This window comes from Echinops telfairi, unplaced genomic scaffold (genome assembly GCF_000313985.2).
Source record: "Echinops telfairi isolate 266 unplaced genomic scaffold, ASM31398v2 ScPeMD7_44;HRSCAF=162, whole genome shotgun sequence".
NCBI classification, from domain to species: domain Eukaryota; kingdom Metazoa; phylum Chordata; class Mammalia; order Afrosoricida; family Tenrecidae; genus Echinops; species Echinops telfairi.
The window spans coordinates 15046819-15066944 of record NW_022103942.1 but is presented as its reverse complement, the minus strand read 5'-3'; the positions used below and the strand labels follow the sequence as shown (position 1 = coordinate 15066944).

Here is a 20126-nt window from a genome sequence, read left to right as displayed (position 1 = left end):
ATGGACCTACCCTGATGCAGCCCTGGGTGCTGGAGCAGTCATGTGGAGACCTCTGCCAGCACTGAGATGCTTGCACTTTCACTAATTCGGCTTTCCTCCTGCAGTCGGCATCATTGCATGTGCTTTGTGAGATGGAGGAGGACTTTGTGAATTGGTGTCAGACACATGGGCTAATGTTGGACTTTGGGGCTTGGGCAGCACTGGCTTGGGATGGTTTCTTGATGTGCACTTTATAGAAAACTCTCTTAAACGTATGAGTTTTTGTGGATTTGTTTTTCTAAAGTACCCAGACTAAATAAGAAAGCAAGGATAAATGGATGGCATTGAATAAAAAGAGAGTAAAAAGACATACTTAGAGAGAGTTGCAGGTTCCAGAGCATACTAAATTTGATAACTTACATTTGAATTGCATTTTACTGTGTATAAAACATTACACATATTGCAGTCATAGTTGTTGTTAGGAGTCATCAAGTCAGTTCTAGTTCATAGGATTCAATGGACAAAAGTAAGTCAAAAGGTATTAATAAAAATTCATGGAAAGTTTTACTAAGCCAAAATATTAAATATGTGAAGGTATTGTTCCTCAACATACTCTCCATTGAAGTCTACATACATCTGAAGGCCATTTCCCCTCAACTTTATCCAGAGAAGTCTGTGCCCTTCTATTTAGATCACATCAAAATTATACTTGCGACATCAAGTTGTATTCCTATTTAATGTTCTTTGAGTTTTGGGGGTAAAAAAACAGAAATCTGCAGGGGAAAGATTAGGGCTATAGAGTGGATGGGGTAAAATTTCCCAACAAAATTTTCATATGACAGCCCTTGCTGCCCTTAAAGAATTGGAAGTGCGTTGTTATTATTAGCTAGTAAGAGGCTGGCAAAGAGAAAATGGGGTGATGATGGCAAGAATTGGAACGAAGGAGAGGTGGGACATGTTCCCTATTCACACATGTCTGTCCAGCACAAAAGAAAGTGAAGGACAGAATAAGAGACATTTCCTTATCAATGAATAAGACCAGTGATAGTGAGGAGATAGTGAATGGCTGAGTGAATATACACAGGATGCTCACACTACCCTCACAATTATTGGATAGACTCTTGAGTTTTGGTCTGAGACAAGAGCACAACATGAAATCTGGGGTGCTGGGGTGCTGGGACGCACATATATGGAAAGAGGAGGTAAACTTCACAGTACCAACCAATAACAGAAAACCCTCCAGAAACCAGCCTATGTTGGCAGACTATAAGGTCCATCTTTACACTTTGCCAGACCTTTTAGACTAGTTAAGGGCCTGTATTAGCCTAGGTACTTTAGAGAAACAAATCCACAGCAACTCATGTATAAGACAGTTTTATGTAAAGAAAGTGTGCATCATGAAAACATCCCAACCCAATGCTGCCCAAGCCCACAAGTCCAACATTAACTCATTAACCCAACACCAGTCCACAAAGTCCTCCACCTCACAAAACAGAGGCAATGATGCCGACTGCAGGAGGAAAGCTGAGTCAGTGAATGAATAAGCATCTCAGCACTAGCAGGGGTCTCCACACTGCTGCTCCAGCACCCAGGGCTGCATCGGGATATGTCCATGTGGCTTCTCCTTGGGACTGTGTTGTAGGAAGTCAATCTTGCAAGCTGAAGCAGAAAACTGCTAAGGCAGCTGCACCCTGGTGTGACCATCACAAAGCAAGAGAACCAAGAGCTAGAAAGGGGAGACTCACCACCCATTTATCCCTCCGCCTTTCAATTAGCCCCACATGTGATTATTGGCCAGGTTGGCACAATTATCTAACTCAGGGCCCTTTGGACTTCTTTTCCAAAGTGTTCCCTTCAGTAAATGTACTCCTTTTGTTCAAATCTTTTCTCTGACTCTGGTGTGAATTTTATCCGTCACCTGAAATCTTTCTTTACACTGGAAATTCTGTGCTACTTCCTGGTAGCAATTTGATAGAAAATGTTCTCAATGCAACTTTCCTGGCTTTTTTCTCAGCAACTCAGATTTCAGTTTTCTTAAAATGACTTCATAAAAAGCCCCCTGCTATTTTCCTATGTCATTTGAGAATCTCTATTAAGATTATCCTTTTGGAATGCTAAAATAACAGTTATGATTACCTTCTAAACTAACCCTTCTACATTGAATTAAACTTTGAAGCCTTCTCTACCTTCCTTAAAGTGCTTGATGGGAGAGTACATCTGTAAACTTACTGGAAAACTTCAATGGTTCATAAAGGTGTCCACTTAAATTTTGTAAAAAATTTGCTTTGAGACTTGACCTATAACTTTTTTCCTAGGGAAAAATTATTAATTTTGAAAAAATCTGAGAATACGAATACAAATATATTATTGAGAGAAATTGACTTCTGTCACCTACTGTTAGCTGACAGATGATTGAACATAACTTTTTTGAATATATATATTCATCTATGAGCTAGAAACACTGTAGCAATATTGTTTTGCACTTTCAGAACAAAATGAAATACTGCGTAGTACTACACCATCCTTTTAACAGTTGCTATGCGTCAGTCAATTGCTATAGTCACCGTGACAACCCATCTTGTTGAATGTGTTGTTTTTATTTTTATTTTTCTGATGCTCTACCAAATGTGATGCTCCTCCCCTTGTAACACAGGTTATCAGGTTATCTCATTTAATCACCGTATCATTCTCATGAATGTGTATTTTCTCTTACTATATACTTCTAGTTGAAATAACTTAGTTAAAGGAAAATGAGCTGATTCTGGGAACCCAAGAGGAAAGCGAATTTTGGGAATGATGAGGGCAATAAATGCTTTGCACAATTGATCTATGTATTGTGATGAATTGTATGAGCCCCAATAAAATGATTAAAAAAATAAAATAAAGTAAAAATGGGTTTGAGTCCCAGTTCCCTTCTGTTGGTTTTGAGAGCTTGGGCAAATCATTGCACCTCTAGCTTGACTTGTTTTATCTTGATAAATATTTTCCAATTATTGTTCCTTCGTCTCTGCTTCAATATATCTTGATTTTATGTTTGATCACATTCAGACTGAAAACATTGTTAAAAATTCTTCAACTTCTTCATCATTAGCTTTAGTGGTTGTAACATTAATTTGAATAATAGTTGTATTGACTGAATTTCATTGAATGGAGATAGATATTATCCTATCAGACAGCAGAGTGCTTTAAGATAGAACTTGAGATGTCTTTTTGGTGATGGGAATAACACAATTCTCTTGAGTTTGCCATTCCAAGCATATTAAACCGTATGATTTTCTGATTCAAAATGGAAGTGATGATAGAAACAAAGCTAGAGATCACATGGTAGACTTTTGTAAGACCAACAACTTCATTGCAACTACCCCTTTTCAACAATATGAAGCAGGACTATACACATGGACTTCTCCAGATGTAATACACAGGAAAAAATAGACTATATCTTTGAGAAGAGATAGTGGAGAAGTTCAGTATCAGCATCTACAATGAGGCCAGTTCCCTGTTTCCACAGATCAAATCCTCCTAGCTTAGGAGGTTGGACAAAGTAGTTATTTCTTTCAAATTATTTTTATTTCTTAAAAATCTTTTCTTGTATTTGATTATAGATGTCAGTTGCATTTCATAGTTTCAAAATTCCTTGCTGCTCTGAGAAGTGCAGATTCTAGTTAAAATTACATAGACAGAAGAGAAATGTGCTTATTTCCCCCTTTTTTTAAAGTGGTATTATTGTTTCTATGATCTTTGGAATATTACTGCTTTGTGAAAAGTCCTGACTGAATGAGGCACCCTCCTTGGACCTAGTATATTTTCAGACCTGGGTCTCTCACTACTTGATATTTTTGCATTATTTACAATGGAAATTTGTGTGCTCTGTCCGAAGCAAGGGACAATCTACTGCTTGAAATGTCTGAACTAAGTGCCATACTCATCTGGGTAAGATTTAAGAAAGATAACCTCTATACATATAAAAGAAAAATAACAGTTAAAATCACATTGTAGATAGCCATTAAATTATTTTTAAAAACTATTTATGAAGAAAGACCTTTTGTAAAGATTGGGAAAAATTTTCATAGAGATATTTATATGATAAAGAGAGGTCATTTTTTATTTTTCTTTGACTAGTGCCGCAAACTTGCCAGTGGTAACTTATTTGTCCGGTTCAAGTAAACTCTGTAGTTTTGTTTCTTAGGGCTTGTTGAAATGACAAAAGACATTTTTGAGCTGTACATTTGATCAAATTGTTAGCTTTTTCTGTTTTAATTTTTGAGAACATTTGAATAAAAAACAGATGAAGTTTAAATAAATAGATATGGATACATAAGTAGATAAACAACATAAAACAAGACAAGGAGTGAGGTGTGAAAAAGACCATCAATTGCTTATTTGTAAGTTCAGATTGAAGCTGAAGAAAATTCAAAGAAGTACATAAGAGCCAAAATACAAGCTTGAGTATATCCAACTTGAATTTCCAGTGCATCTCAAGTACAGATTTGGTGCACAGACCCCTAATGGGAAAATATAAAGAATATCATATAAAGAACATCATACACGAAGAAATCTAAAAGTCACTAAAAGGACGGGGAAATGAAACAACACAATTCAGAAATCATACAAAAAAGCATTAATATTAAATGCAAGTAAAATTTTGCTGAAGATCATTCAACAGCAGTTGCAGCAGTACATTGACAGTTGCAGAAATTGAAGGCAGATTCAAAAGAGGATGTTGCCCAAGAGAAATCACTGCTGAAGTCAGATTGATTTGGTTGAAAGCAGAAAATACCAAAAATATGTCTCCTTGTGTTTTATTATTTATGAAAAATCATTTGGATCTGTGGATGACAAGAAAATACAGATAACATTGAGATGAATGGAAATTACAAAACACTTCATTATGCTCATGTAGAACATAAACATGCACCATGAAACAATTTTTTTGGCAGAATGGGGCAATATTATGTGGTTTGGAATCAGGAAACAGGTTAGATTGTATCCTTTCATTATAGTTATTCAATCTGTATACTGAACAAACAATTAGAGAAGCTGGGCTATATTAAGAAGAACACAGCCTCAGGATTAGAGGAAAGCTTATTAACAACTTGTCATATGCAGATGACATATCTTTGCTTGCTGAAAGCAAGGAAGACTTCAAGTATGTGAGGATGCAAGGATTCCAGCCTTCAGTAGGGATTGCAACTCACTGTAAAGAACACAAAATCCTAACAACTGGAACAATAGACAACATTCTTATAAATGAAGAAAATATTAATGTGGCCATGGATTTCACCTTGCTTGATCCAAAGCCAATGCTCATGGAAGCAGCAGTCAACTTCTTCAAACATTTTGTATTAGGCAAATCTTCTGTAGAAGAACTCTTTGATGTGTTGGAGAGGGGATGTCACTTTGAGGACTAAGTTGCACCTGATATAAGCCATAGTAATTTCAATTACTTCATATACATGTGATAGTTGAAAAATGATTAAGGAAAACCAAAGAGGATTTGATACCTTTGAATTTTGGTATTGGTGAAGAATATTGATAAGACTGTGGACTGAAAGAAAACAAACAAGTCTGTCTTGGAAGAAGTGCAGCTAGGGTACTCCTTAAAAGTGAGCAGGATGAGACTTCTTCTTGTGTACTTTTTGCATGCTTGGTAAATGTGAAGGTCAGTGGAAAAGGGGAAGAGCCTTAAGAGAAATTGGCATAGTGGTTGCAAAAATGGGATCAAACGTAGGGATGATTATGATGATTGGGCAGGGCTTTGTTCCACTGTACACAGTCTTTTTTGAGTTGGAACCAACTGGACAGTGTCTAAAAACAACAAAAATCAAGCATGGGAGATTTTCTTGTTAAATCCCTAGAAAAGGACATCAAAAAGAGGAAGACCATCAATGAGATGGATTGACATTGTGACTACTAAAATGGGCTCAAACATAAAAATGAGGATGGGGCATGGCCAGATAATGCTTCCTTCTGCTGTGTATAGAGTTGTATAAACAGAAGAAAACATCAATAACACCTAACAACAACAGGAACAACATTAATGGAATCCAATTAGGCAATCACAGTACTCAAACAGATTTGAGGGAGAAAAATCCTTTCTGCTCTAAATACATATTATTTTTGCTTGTATGAGTTTAATTGCAACATTGTTTGGATGAAAACTACAATGCAGAATAGGGGAAGGGGTGATTATATGCTATTTGATATATTGTTAGGTTCTATCAAGTCAATTCTGACTTATAATAACCAATATGCACAACAGAACAAAACATTGTCTAGTCCTGAGACATCCTCACAATTGTTATGTTTGAGTCCATTATTATAGCCAGTGTCAATTCATCTTGTCAAGGGTCTTCCTCTTTTTCTTTATCCCTCCACTTTATAAGCATGATGTCCTTTTCTAGGGACTGGTCTCTCCTGGTAAGATGTCCAAAGTATGTGAGACAAAGTCTGCTTGATGCAAATCAAAGCTAATGTTATTATATTCAAAAGATCCCCTTTACATCATGCATATGTGTGTGTGTTTGTGCCTGTGTGTATGTAAGAGAAAATGTTAAATAATCCTGCAAGTGGGGAAAAAAAATCCTGCAAGTGGGGAAAATAACATGGTTCTGACATGATTGTACACCTCTTGTGATGTGACTGTACTATTGAATTGTACGATATGTGAATTACATACCAGTAAAACTGTTGGGGAAAAAAGAAAACAATATGCTTTTGCATTGTCTAAATGTCAGTTCTTAGCTATTTAAAGAGTTAAGAAATTGTTAATTGACACTATCTGTAGCTACTACTCAAGAATACAGAATTGGTGATCAACGGTGGCTCCCACGCCGGCAACAAGCTGGCCACGCAGGAGTTCATGATCCTCCCCGTCAGATCACCCAACTTCAAGGAGGCCATGCGCATCGGGGCCGAGGTGTACCACAACCTGAAGAACGTAATCAAGGAGAAGTACGGCAAGGATGCCACCAATGTCGGGGACGAAGGCGGATTTTCCCCCAACATCTTGGAGAAAAAAGAAGCCCTGGAGCTGCTGAAGAATGCTATTGGGAAAGCTGGTTACACTGACAAGGTGGTGATTGGCATGGACTTAGCTTCCTCCGAGTTCTTCAGGTCTGGGAAATACGACTTGGACTTCAAGTCTTCTGATGACCCCAGCAGGTGCATCTCACCTGACCAACTGGCAGACCTGTACAAGTCCTTTATCATGGACTACCCAGTGGTGTCTGTGGAAGACCCCTTTGACCAGGATGACTGGGACGCTTGAGCCAAGTTCACTGCCAGTTCAGGGATCCAGGTGGTAGGGGACGATCTCACAGTGACCCACGCCAAGTGAATCGCCAAGGTCATGGGCGAGAAGTCGTGCAACTGCCTCCTGCTCAAAGTGAACGAGATCGGCTCCATGACCGAATCTCTGCAGGCGTGCAAGCTGGCCCAGTCCAATGGGTGGGGAGTCATGGTGTCTCATCATTCTGGGGAGACCAAGGATACTTTCATTGCTACCTGGTGGTGGGACTCTGTACTGGACAGATCAAGACTGGTGCACCATGCCGACCTGAACGCCTGACCAAGTACAACCAGATCCTCAGAATTGAAGAGGAGCTGGGCAGCAAGGCCAAGTTTGCTGGCCAGAAGTTCAGAAATCCCCTCGCCAAATAAGCTGGGCAGGCAGACCTCTGGTTGTCCCTCCCCCGAGCCTGTCGGCGTTCTCACTGCTTAATTACAGCTGCCCCCGCAGCCAAGCCAGACCATCTGGACACCTGTTGGAAACCCCAGCTTTGTGATCCTGTGACATCCCAACTCCTCGCCCTTCTCGCAAGCTTCCCACCAAGTGTCCCAGTGTCCTCCTGAGATGTCAACAGGCAACATCCCCAGTGGTTTTGTTTGCAAAATAAACATCAGTGACCCCTAAAAAAATACAGAATTGAGAAAACAATGTGCTTCAATGGAAGTATTCATGTAGGAATCAAGAAATATGTATGAGTGTCTCATCAAATATTGGGTGATTTTGGAAAAGGTAAAACAAAACTAATATGGCTATCTAAAACTGAGATGCTATGGATTTAGAAAGGTTAATATAAAAGCAAGGCATTCATAATTATGGTAGTGAAGTGGTGACTTATTCAGCAACTACCCACAAGATCGGCAGTTTGAAACTAATAGCTGCTTCACAGAAGAAAGACAGAACTGTTTACTCCCATAAACAGTTGCAGTCTTGGAAACTCAGGGAGTAAGTTTCACCCTGTCCTATACTGTCAAGTGAGTTGGCATCTACTCAATGACAGTGAGTTTGGTTTTGGAGTTTAATTTTCCCCTTTTAGGCATCTTCCAACCAGGCACCTGAAAAAGGTAACTGTAAACTAGGTAATGTTATGTCAACTTGAAGATATATAAAAGTGTAGGGGTGGTATCCAACCCGTCAACTGGTCACAACCTGATGGGGTCTCCTTTGGGGTATGGTCTTTTCATAAGGAGGGACATAGGAACCTCCCACTTTCTCTACCTTTCCCTTCCTGTTTACTGGCCACCCTGAGAGCTACAGGAGTTCTGCCATGTTTCCACTGACCTTGGTTTCATGAGACTTTGCACCCACTGACCTGTGATCTTCTGGCCCAACACCGTAACAAACTGTGAAATTAAGGAAAACAGAGTCCATACAGTCCACCTACATTTCTGACACCAGTTACAAGTTTAGGGAATTCTTCAGATTTAATCATTTTTAAGGCAGCACAAAACCCACTGAAATTTGTTAAACTCATTAATACATCATAGGTATACAGATCTAGATCATCCAAGGGAAGAAAGCAGAGTTCAGGAAAACTTTGAAATGTGAAGCTCCAAGTTATTTGCTCCCTATGGAAGCAGGCACTATTGATTTCTAGGAATTGATTTCACAATACATATAGAGTTCTGGCAATGAGGGAAGCCTGCCAGTTTTTTGTTTGTGTTGTTTCTGTTTTAAATCAGAGTTCATCATATAAGCATAACCTACTGTCTATATGGCTGATCTCATTCACCTGAACTCGTGCAGTACATGACCCTAAGTCTTCATCCTAAATCATATTGTTTGTGTGTCTTAAAATTACCAACACAAAATCACATTGATGCAAAAACTTCAGGCAAACATAGATGCTCAAATTAGGCATGGTGATCTAAGGGTTTAGCGATTACATTTAGGGATGGATATTGTGTTAGTCTAGGTAAACTAGAGAAACAAATCAACAGAAACTCATATATGTATAAGAGAGAGTTTTATGTATAGGGTAAGCGTACATTTAGAAAGCATCCCAACCCAGTCCAGTCCAAACCCATAAGTTCAACTTAGCCCGTATGTCTGACACCAATCAACAAAGTCCCCCTTAAACTCACAAAACACACACAATAATACCAAATGCAGGAGGACCAGAGGCCAGTGGGTAGAAAGTCTTTGATCCAGTGGTGGTGTAAGCATCTCATCGCTGGCATGGATCTCCACGTGGCTTCTCCAGCATCTAGGGCTGCATCAGGGTAAGTCCATGTGGCTTCTCCTCAGGGATGTCTCACAGGAAGTCAGCCTTACCGGCTAAAACAGGGAACTGGCTAAGGCAGCTGCACCCTGATCCGACCATTAAAGAGCAAGAGACCTGAGAATCAGGAAGGTGAGGCTCACGGAGCCATCTAGCACTCTGTCCCTCAATTAGTCCTACATGTGTTTATTGGCCAGGTTGGCATAATAAACCTTAACTATCTCAGAGATAAAAGGCCAGATCACTCTTCAGGCAAGGTTACATTCTTTACCACACAACCCCTTACAGAAACACAAATTGGAAAAAACACTTAAAAAAAACAACCTTTAACTGCCCCAACATTGACTATAATAAAGCAGAAGCTAGGATGGGCATCACAGGTAGCACACATTTTTCAGATAATGGATGCAAATTTTCTATTGAACACAAATACATTAATAAGAAAACTATTCATCATTATAATAAACCATTACATGCCTATTCCAACATTTTCTATAAGTCACACATTTCTGATAGTTAAGAAATTATAAACCTGCACTGCATTAACTCTTACTTGCTAAGGAGTGTATGAAACACTTGAAGATACTGGTAACAAGGTTTTTCAAGATAGTATAATTATGAGTAACAAGAGCAATCAGTAAATGCAACCTGTTAATAGTGCGTACAGAATTGTTTCCAATCTGTAAAATCGAATTCATACCTTGGAAAATACAACAACACAGTCCATTTGTACAAAGAAGAAGGAACAAAAGGTCACTTTTCTTCTTCACAAACACTATGAAATAATGCAAGCCTAAATCTCACTAAAGCACTAAGGAACCAATATGTTACCTCTCTTTTCAGTAATTGCATTTGATAATTGCTCTTTAATTATAATAAGACTATGGTTTTCCCAAGAAGCAAAGAGGTGTAATTTTATCCACAATAACATACACCAGTATATATATGTATCTACATATATATGAATATAGTATATATTAGAAAATTATTTTTAATCAAAAGTAAAAATATAACTAAAATGCATTCATGGGAGTTTTAAATATTGTTCTATAGTTTTCATAATTTTATATATTTTAACATTAAAATACTCCATAAAGATCACAATTATGATCTTAATAATATAAAACTGATACCATACAGAAATAACTTTAGCCTGATGGGAAGCTATAACAATTAATACCTACCTAGTCTGATTTGAAAATCACCAATTATTTCACCATTCAGCAACTAAAATTCTGAAACTTTCTAGATTATCTGAGCATGAGTATTTTACCTAGTTTCAGGTTGCAATTTACTTGAGCCCATGTGTGAGGAGGGTTTGGAACACTCTAAAAATATGGAAATATAGTAATAATCACCTCTCTAAATATTCTAATAAAGATTAATTTATCAAATCAAACCAAAAGTACACATTGTCAATGTAGCAGATATTTAGCTGTAGGAATGTAAATTTTATAAAAGCATTGGGGCCTTGTTTAGGGGAAGTATGGGAAAGTCCAACTACAGCACTGTTGTCTGGGCTAGATAGCAGGGATCCCATGGAGTACTAAAGGACAAACTTGTCTTGGAAGAAGTAAGGCCAGAGTGCCCCTTAAAGGCCAGCATGGCAATACTTCATCTTACATACTTTGGACAGATCGTCAGGAGAGGCTAGTCCCTGAAGAAGCTCATGGTGCTTGATAAAGTGGAGGGACAATGAATAGAAGAAGGCTGTCCACAAGATGGATTGACACTATGGATGCAACAATAGACTCAGGCATAGGAACAATTCTAAGGATGGCATAGGACTACATGCAGTGTTTTGTTCTGTTGTGCATAAGCTCCCTATGGGTTGTAACCAACTCGATAGTGCCTAACAACAACAATAGATATTATGAAGAGACAAATTTTATGACTATTAATACTTTTGTTGTTCTACTTAAAAAATTATAAGTGATATGTCCATTGCAACAAATGTTAACAACGCAATAAAGTATCAAAGAACAAAAGACTCCATACTCTTTCTTTTCCTAATCATTTTTTCCAAAGATGTCTACCACCTTTTATAGTTTGGAATGTTTACTTTGGTAGGATTTTGAATATATTGCAAACACTGAAAGCTGTTAAAAAGAGATTCCTGCATATACATGACAGCCCATTGATCATTCTCCCTGGAAAACTATTATGGTTACATGATATCAAGTCACTTCCAACTCATAACATGTCAAAGTACATGATACAAAGTCTTATCGACATCTTTTCTTGAAGTTAGCAGCCCAACACATAACCATGATACCACCAGAGCTCCTTGTCAACCTCTCTTCTAAGGAGCACTCTGCCTGTGCTTTCCTCCAAGAGAGATTTGTTTGTTCTTCTCAAAGTCCATGGTACTTGTAAGATTCTTCGCCAACACCATATTTTAAATTCATCAATTCTTTTTCAATCTTCATTATTTATTGATCAGATTAATGTCCCGCTTTCACATTTTTAAGGCGTGATTGAAAATACCATGGCTTGGGTCAAGCACACTCTAGTCCTTAAAGTGGTTTCTTTGCTCTTTAACACTATAAAGGGGATTTTTTCAGATTTTCTCAACGCAAATTTTGCTCTTTCTATGAATGTTGTGAAACCAAGTAAAATGAAATCTTTGATGATTTCTATCTTTTCCCTGTTTATAATGCTGTTGTTTATTGATCCAATTGTATTTTTTTTCCTTATACTGTTTTAATATATACTGACAGCTGTGTTCTTTGATCTTTATTACTAAACACTTCAAGATATTTTCACTTTCAGCAAAGTATATCGTGGATTTTAATAAGACTTACTCCAACCCTGATGCCATGTTCTTATTCAAAAGCCTAGTTTCTCAGATAATCTGATCAATATACATATTGAATAAGTATGGTGAAAGGCTATAACCATCACACACACCTGTACTGATTTCAAGTGATGTAGTATTCCCTTATTCTATTAGAACTACTGCCTCTTGGTCTCTGTAGATTTTCTGCATGAGCATAATGAAGTTTTCTGAAATTTTCCATTCTGCATGGTTATTTATTCATAGTCTCTTAGGATCCATGCAGTTGAGTGCTTTAAAATACCTACAAACAAGTGGAAAATAAAATTAGAATATCCAAATGCAGGCAATAGTAAAATAAATCTGATGGAAAATGCAGGGATCAGTCATGAGATGCTAGAAAATATGAATATCCCTTAAAAGGAAAACTAGCAAGAGCAACTCAGGTTCTTAATAATTGGGTTATTGGAATACTCAAAATATAGTGGCAAAATATTGAAGCATTAATCATAATTGTAATAGAAGAAAGAGTCTAGATTTTGAGAATAAGCAAAAACTTAGTTATTTGCTCATCAAGCCAGCATTGGACCCCTCTTCTCAAGAGATGGGATTGATCTTAATAACTTGGAGATAGCAAAGAGAATGGGTTGAGAAAAAAGGTGCAGTAAAAAGGAAGGATCTAGTTTATAGAATTAATGGGTCTGCATGAAGTTTTCTTAACCTCAGAAATTACTGTTATTTGGGACTAGATAATTGTCTTTGTAATGGGATGTCTTGTGCATTTTCGAATGCTTAGCAGTATCCCTGTCCTCTACCAAACAGATACTAATAATATTCTTCATACTTCCAGTTCTGACATCTAAAAAATATTTTCCAGCAATTGCCAAATGTCTCCTAAGGCGAGAGCTTGTCACTGGTTGAGAATCTATTCTTTAGAGCAGTGGATGTCAAACTTCCTAATGCCACAACCCTTTAATACAGTTCTTCATATGTGGTGACACCCAAGCATAAAATTATTTTCATTGCTACTTCATAACTGTAATTTTTCTATTGTTATGAACCGGGCGACCCCTGTGAAAGGGTCTTTCAATCCCCAAATGGTTCTCAATCCACAGGTTGAGAAACACTGGTTTACAGTAAAGGAAGGGCTCAGCTTGTTGTTAACAAGTTAATATATGGCTGGAAAGTTCAAAGTAAAGAGCAAGAGCTGGTTTCTGACTAACTATAGAAGAGAATGCACCAAAGATGAACTTGAAAATTATCTTTGAATGACAGATAGGAACTGGAAATACAGGGAATCCAGGGCGGATGATCCCTACAGGACCAGTGGTGTGAGTGGCGATACTGGGAGGGTAGAGGGAGAGTGGGTAGGAAAGAGGGAACCGATTACAAGGAACTATATGTGACCTCCTCCCTGGGGGATGGACAACTGAAAAGTGGGTGAAGGGAGACGTCGGACAGAGCAAGATATGACAAAATAACAATTTATAAATTATCAAGGGCTCATGAGGGAAGGGGGAGTGGGGAAGGAGGAGAAAAATGAGGACCTAATGCCGGGGGCTTAAGTGGAGAGGAAATGTTTTGAGAATGATGAGGGCAATGAATGTACAAATGCGCTTTACACAATTGATGTATGTATGGATTGTGATAAGAGTTGTATGAGCGACTCACTCACTCACTCTCACTGCCTCACTCTCTCACTGTCTCACTCACTCACTGCCTCACTGTCTCACTGCCTCACTCTCTCACTGCCTCACTCTCTCACTGCCTCACTCTCTCACTGTCTCGCTCACTCACGGCCTCGCTCTCTCACTGCCTCACTCTCTCACTGTCTCACTCTCTCACTCACTGAAGAAAAAAACAAACAAAAAAAAGAGTTGTATGAGCCCCTAATAAAACGATTTAAAAAAAAGAAAGAAAAAAAAAGAATTTTAGTGACCATACAAATTATTCCTTACCAAACTATATTTGCTATTTACATATGATTCTTTAAAAAGTCAAGGGTAGCTTCAGCATGGCAAGCAGTGCTCACAGTGGGGATATACCAATGCCAGAGCCTCTGTAGTGAAGCTAACCATTATGGTCAGAATAGCAACTTCTTGTGAGCCCTCAAGATTGTCAACAAGCTCTTGCAGGTCAACAAGGATGGCACAACTGGCCTGCACTATAACATGTTATGCTTTATGCAAATGGAAATTTCAAAGAATCCTTGAATGTCATCATTTCACACCAAAGCGTTAGCCAATAATTCTCTTTCCATTGATAAGGCATATTGCGAGTAAGACTTAACAGAATTGAAAATGCCTGGAAGACAAAACAAAGTGCCACCCAGCAGACAAATTAAAGGATCTTTAGGGACAAGTGCTGTACCAGTCGGGATGTTATGATGAATGCTTAGCTGTGTACAGAGATCTTCTCCAAAACTCCCAAGATGATTCTGATGAAGAAATAAAAACAGACCTTTCAGCATTTTCTGCAGCTCCAAGCAATTGGGACAACACGGTTCCAAATTTGGCCTCCAAAAAGGCACATATACATTATGCTATAATGCTGTGTGCGTTTTGATTGAACAAGGGCAGCTTAGCCAGTCCATGAAAATCCTACCAAAAAACCTGAAGATTGTTGCTGCTGTTCACTATCAGAAGTCTTTGCTGGGACTAAGAAAGACTCACAGGCAAAACTGACCATAATTCATGGTCAGATAGCCAATATCCTGAAGTTTCAGGGTCATACAGAGGAGATTCTGCAACTTTACAATCAGATAATAAAACTAAAGCCAACAGATGAGGGATTTCTAGCTCTAATTGCAAATAACATCATTACCATTGACAAGAACCAAATGTTTTTGACTCCAAGAAGAAGGCAAAATTAACCAATGCAGAAATAGAGTTTAAGCTTTCCAAGAAATAAGTACAAGCTATAGAATTTAACACAGGTGTACTTGTTATGTACACAAACCAGACCAAACAATGCCGTAAAATATCCTCCAGTTTATAGTCCCAAGGCCCTGAGTATTTCCTGCCTGTCTTCATCCAGGCTGCCCAGCTCTGTTGTGAAAAGCAGCATATAAAAGCAATAGAGGAAAGTTGTATTTCTCATCATTGTTACATCGCACCCTGCCTGGCTCATCTCCTCCCCAAGACCCCTCTGCAAGGGGATCTCCAGTGGCCTACTAATGGACTTTGGATCTCCACTCCGCACTCCCCCCATCATTCACTATGAAAAGATTTTTTTTTCTGATGATGCCTTTCCTCTAGTTCCTAAATGTTTCCTCCCTGCTCCCACTACCATGACTCGAATTTGATCTTGCAAGTCTGGGTAGACCAGAGGATGTACACTGGTACAGATAGGAACTGAAAATACAGGGAATCCAGGACGGATGAGCCTTATAGGACCAGTGCTGTGAGTGGCAAAACAGGGAGGGTAAAGGGAGAATGGGTAGGAAAGAAGGAACCGATTACATGGAACTGTGTGTGACCTCCTCCCTGGGGGACAGACAACCGAAAAGTGGGTGAAGGGAGACGTCAGACAGGGCAAGATATGACAAAATACCCATTTATAAACTATCAAGGGCTCATGCGGGAGGTGGGAGCGGGGAGAGAGGGGGAAAATGAGGACCTAATGTTGGGGGTTTAAGTGGAGAGAAAATGTTTTGAGAAACGATGTGCAAATGCGCTTTACACAATTGATGTGTGTATGGATTGGGATAACAGTTGTATGAGCCCCTAATAAAATGTTAAAAAAAAACAAACAAAAAACAATAGAGCTGTTTCAGGAATTTTCAGATCAGCATCCAGAAAATGCCGCTGAGCTTACACTGACCGTGGAACAACTGAAAATTTCCCAAGGTAATGATTCCAAAGAATGCCTAATATTGAGAAGCAGAGAGGAGTTAAGGCATAAACTAGGCATGGTATCTGCATTAGTGACTGTGTACAGCCAAGAGAAAAATATCAATAGTAACATTGAGGGCTTCACACAATCTCTCTGGTGGTATCAACCTCATCAGCCTAAATCTGCTACTTATGTGTTTTTAATGAGAGGAGCTGCAAACTTCAAACTCAAATACGGGAATGAGAATGAGGCAACTAGTGACCTACCTAACACAGCTGTGGAAACAAAATCCAAAACACGGTCATACTTTGGCACAATTTATTTCTGCTTACTCACTTGTAGATTCTTCGTCAGATAGTTTGACTCTCAAAGTTGATGCCAAGGCTCTTGAAAATTCTGGTGCTACGTGCATTTGGAAGAAGGGCAGAAAAGTTGCTGGCGAGCATCAACCAAAATAGCAAGGCCAAGGAGATTTGAAAAAGAGAAAGAACAAAAATGGAAAATTACCTAAGAATTATGACCCCAAAGTTACCACAGATACAGAAAGACGGTTAAGAATGTGAGTTGTCATAATGTGAGTAACATAGGGTCCTAATGCCGCAATCCTTTAATACAGTTCATATTGTGGTGACCCGCCCAACCCTAAAATTATTTTCATTGCTATTTTATAGCTGTCATTTTGCAACTCTTATGAATTGGGTGACCCCTGTGAAAGGGTCATTTGGCCCCAAAAGGAGTCACAACCCACAGGTTTAGAACCGCTGATATAGAGGAAAGAAGAATGGTAAAAAGAAGGATCAGATTGGAAAAGGGGCCTTGGGAGCAATGCAGGATCTTCATCTGAACTGGATGCCAGTAACAGTGTGAGCAACCCTCACACCTCCCCAAGACCTGGCAGTGCAGCAACAGTATGTGCCTCTAAAGGCAATATCATACCCCCACGACATCAAAAACCTGCAGGGACTGCATCAACTAAAAAGAAACAGCAATCTAAAAAGAAGAAATCGTGTAAAGGTGGCTGGTGATTAGAATAATCTTGTTGCAGGCAATTTTTAAACTTGTCTCATTGTTACTAGGGCCATTATCAAGGTAGCACAGCACAGAACCACTCGCTCCTTCACCCCTACATGTTCATTACGTTCTTTTCTTGTGCATCAAATAGAAACAGGAAAACCATCTTCCTCCATTTTGATGCCTAGTCAGACTTGCCCTTTTTGTACCATCTATCTTTGCACACAGAATGAGGACACAAAATAATTGAGCATTAATCGACCTTGTTATCTGTTGTTTGTTTTAACTTTATATTCTGATCTACTCTTTCTTTGGTTCTACAAACAAGGCATGTTATCTAAGGTTTTTTCAGGATTTACTTTTTCAACTACCATCTGAAGATACTTGTTCCTATTCAAATCACACTTACATTATAACTTAGGAAACTGAAAGTGGAATCTTCTGAGCATTCCAATTATCTGCTTATGAATATCATGGAATAGAAAGGGACCTTACTAATAAAGTGACTAAAAATAAATAAAAATATAAAGGGTAGACATACAGTAACCAAATTAATTCTATAATTTAAGAAAGTAAATTAATATAGTTTGTAAGAAAATGTACTACTATAAACTAAACTAATATTTATTGTTTTGGACAGGTCATCAAGAAAGATAATCCTCTGGAAGTGAACATTAGGTTTTGTAATGAAGAGGATCATCTAGATGAATAGATACAAAAGGCCAAAGCAATTATGAAGATGGTAAAAGACAGCATGAGTTAGGGCTGACTCAATGGCAAGTAACACAAATACTCATTGTGCATAGTGTACGACTAGTGTGCAGAGGTGAAAAAATATATTACAAGCAGATTACCACTGTAGCAATACAGTTAAGATATGATCCCATAGACAAGAGGAAAGCAAAAGGAAATAGAGGAAAGAACTGGGTGGCAAAGGACATGTATAGAGGTCTAAATACAAGCATGTATATATGTAAATATATTTATATATAATGATAGGGAAATAGATCTATTATATATATTTATATGTTAATTATTAAGGTAGTAGATAGACATTGGGCCTTTACTCAAGTATTCCCTCAATGCAAGATCACTTTGTTCTAATAACCCAGCATTCTATGTTGTTCACCTTCCCAACACAGTCACTGTAGAAAAAATGGGTGCACAAGTAAATGTGGTGATGAAAGTTGATGGTGCCTTGCTATCAAAAGATATAGCATCTGGGGTCTTAAAGGCTTGAAGATAAATAAATGGCCATCTAGCTGAGAAGCAACAAAACCCACATGGAAGAAGCACACCAGCCTGTGTGATCATGAGGTGTCAATGGGATCAGGTATCAGGCATCAAAGTCCCAGAACAAAAAATTATATCTATGTGAATGAGGGGGAGTGAGGAGTGGTGTCAATTTGAGGATTAAGAGTGTTGGGGGTGGAGTCTAGGCTGTCAACTAGGATATAGCCAATGAGGCCTCTGTGTGGGCATGGCCTTCTTCTGAGAATTCTGGGAATCCTGAATTTCCTTCTTGGAGACAGGAGACAACATCTCCCTCTCTGCTCACTTCCTGCAAGACATCCCTGAGGAGAAGTCCATGGACTTACCCTGATGCAGCCCTGGGAACTGGAGGGGGCACATGGAGGCCCCTGCCAGCACTGAAATGCTCACAACACCACTGGATCCAAAGATTTTATACCCACTGATCTTCTTACATCTGGCATCATTGCATGTGTTTTGTGAGTCTGAAGAGTACTTTATATATTGCTATTGGACATATGGGCTAATATCAGATTTATGGGACTGGGTTGGGATGCTTTCTTAATGTACAATTACTCTTTATATAAAACTTTCTCTTATACACATTTGAGTTTCTATGGATTTGTTTCTCTAGTCCACCCAGACTAACACAAGACCCAAAGCCCATCTGTAGACAATTGGACATCCCCCTACAGAAGGGTCACAAGCAAGAGACGGACCAGTCAGGATACAGTATAGTGCCAATGAAGCATACAACTTTCTTCTAGTTATTTAATGCTTCCTCCCCCCACCCACCACCCACACTCTCATGACCTCCATTCTACCTTACAAATCCAATTAGACCAGAGCATGTACACTGGTACAGATAAGAACTGGAAACACAGGGAATCCGGGATAGATAAACCCCTCAGGACCAATAATGAGAGTAGTGCTACCAGGAGGGCAAGGGGAAAGTGGGGGGAGAAAGGGGGGACTGATTAAAATTATCTACCTATAACCCCTCCCAGGGGGATGGACAACAGGAAAGTGGGTAAAGGGAGACAATGATCGGTATAAGACATGAAAAATATGATAAATTATCAAGGGTTCATGAGGGAAGGATAGTGGGGGAGGGGGAAATGAGCTGATATCAACGGCTCAAGTAGAAAGAAAATGTTTTGAAAAGGATGATGGCAACATATGTACAAAGGTGCTTGACACAATGGATGGATTGTGATAAGAGCTGTACAAGCCCCCAATAAAATGATTTAAATCTAAAAAAAGATATCCCATCTATTTTAAATGATAATAGTATGAAATTCTTAACATAAATCGTGATTAATTTTAAAATTAATGATTTTGCTGTTGCTGTTATGTGCCACCTAGTCAGTTACAATCCATAGCAAACTTATGCACAGCAGAAGGAACCACTGCCTGGTCCTATGTCTTCCTCACAATTGTTCCTATGATGAAGTCCATTACTGTAGCCACTACCACTAAGTCAATCTACCTCCCTGAGAGCCTTCCTATTTGTGGATGCCTCTTTACTTTACCTAACATGATAAAAGTATGTAAGCCAAGGCCTCACCTTCGTTGCCACTAAAGAGCACTTATGCCATACTTCTCCAAGACAGATAGGTTTATCTTTTTAGCTGTCTACAGTATGTTCAATCTTCTTCTTCTTTGGTTTTCTTTATTCAATGCCGAAATTTCACATGCCTATGAGGCAATTGAAAATACCATGGCTTGTTTCAAGCACATCTTATTCCTCAAAGTAACATCCTTCTTTT

The 20126-nt window shown here is 38.7% G+C and overlaps 2 pseudogenes; both read left to right on the top strand.

Annotated features, from left to right (window-relative positions):
• The first annotated feature begins 3879 nt into the window (after positions 1-3879).
• Positions 3880-7654, top strand: LOC101643425 (annotated as a pseudogene).
• A 300-nt stretch (positions 7655-7954) lies between these two features.
• On the top strand, positions 7955-17120 carry LOC101643106 (annotated as a pseudogene).
• The last annotated feature ends 3006 nt before the right edge of the window (positions 17121-20126 follow it).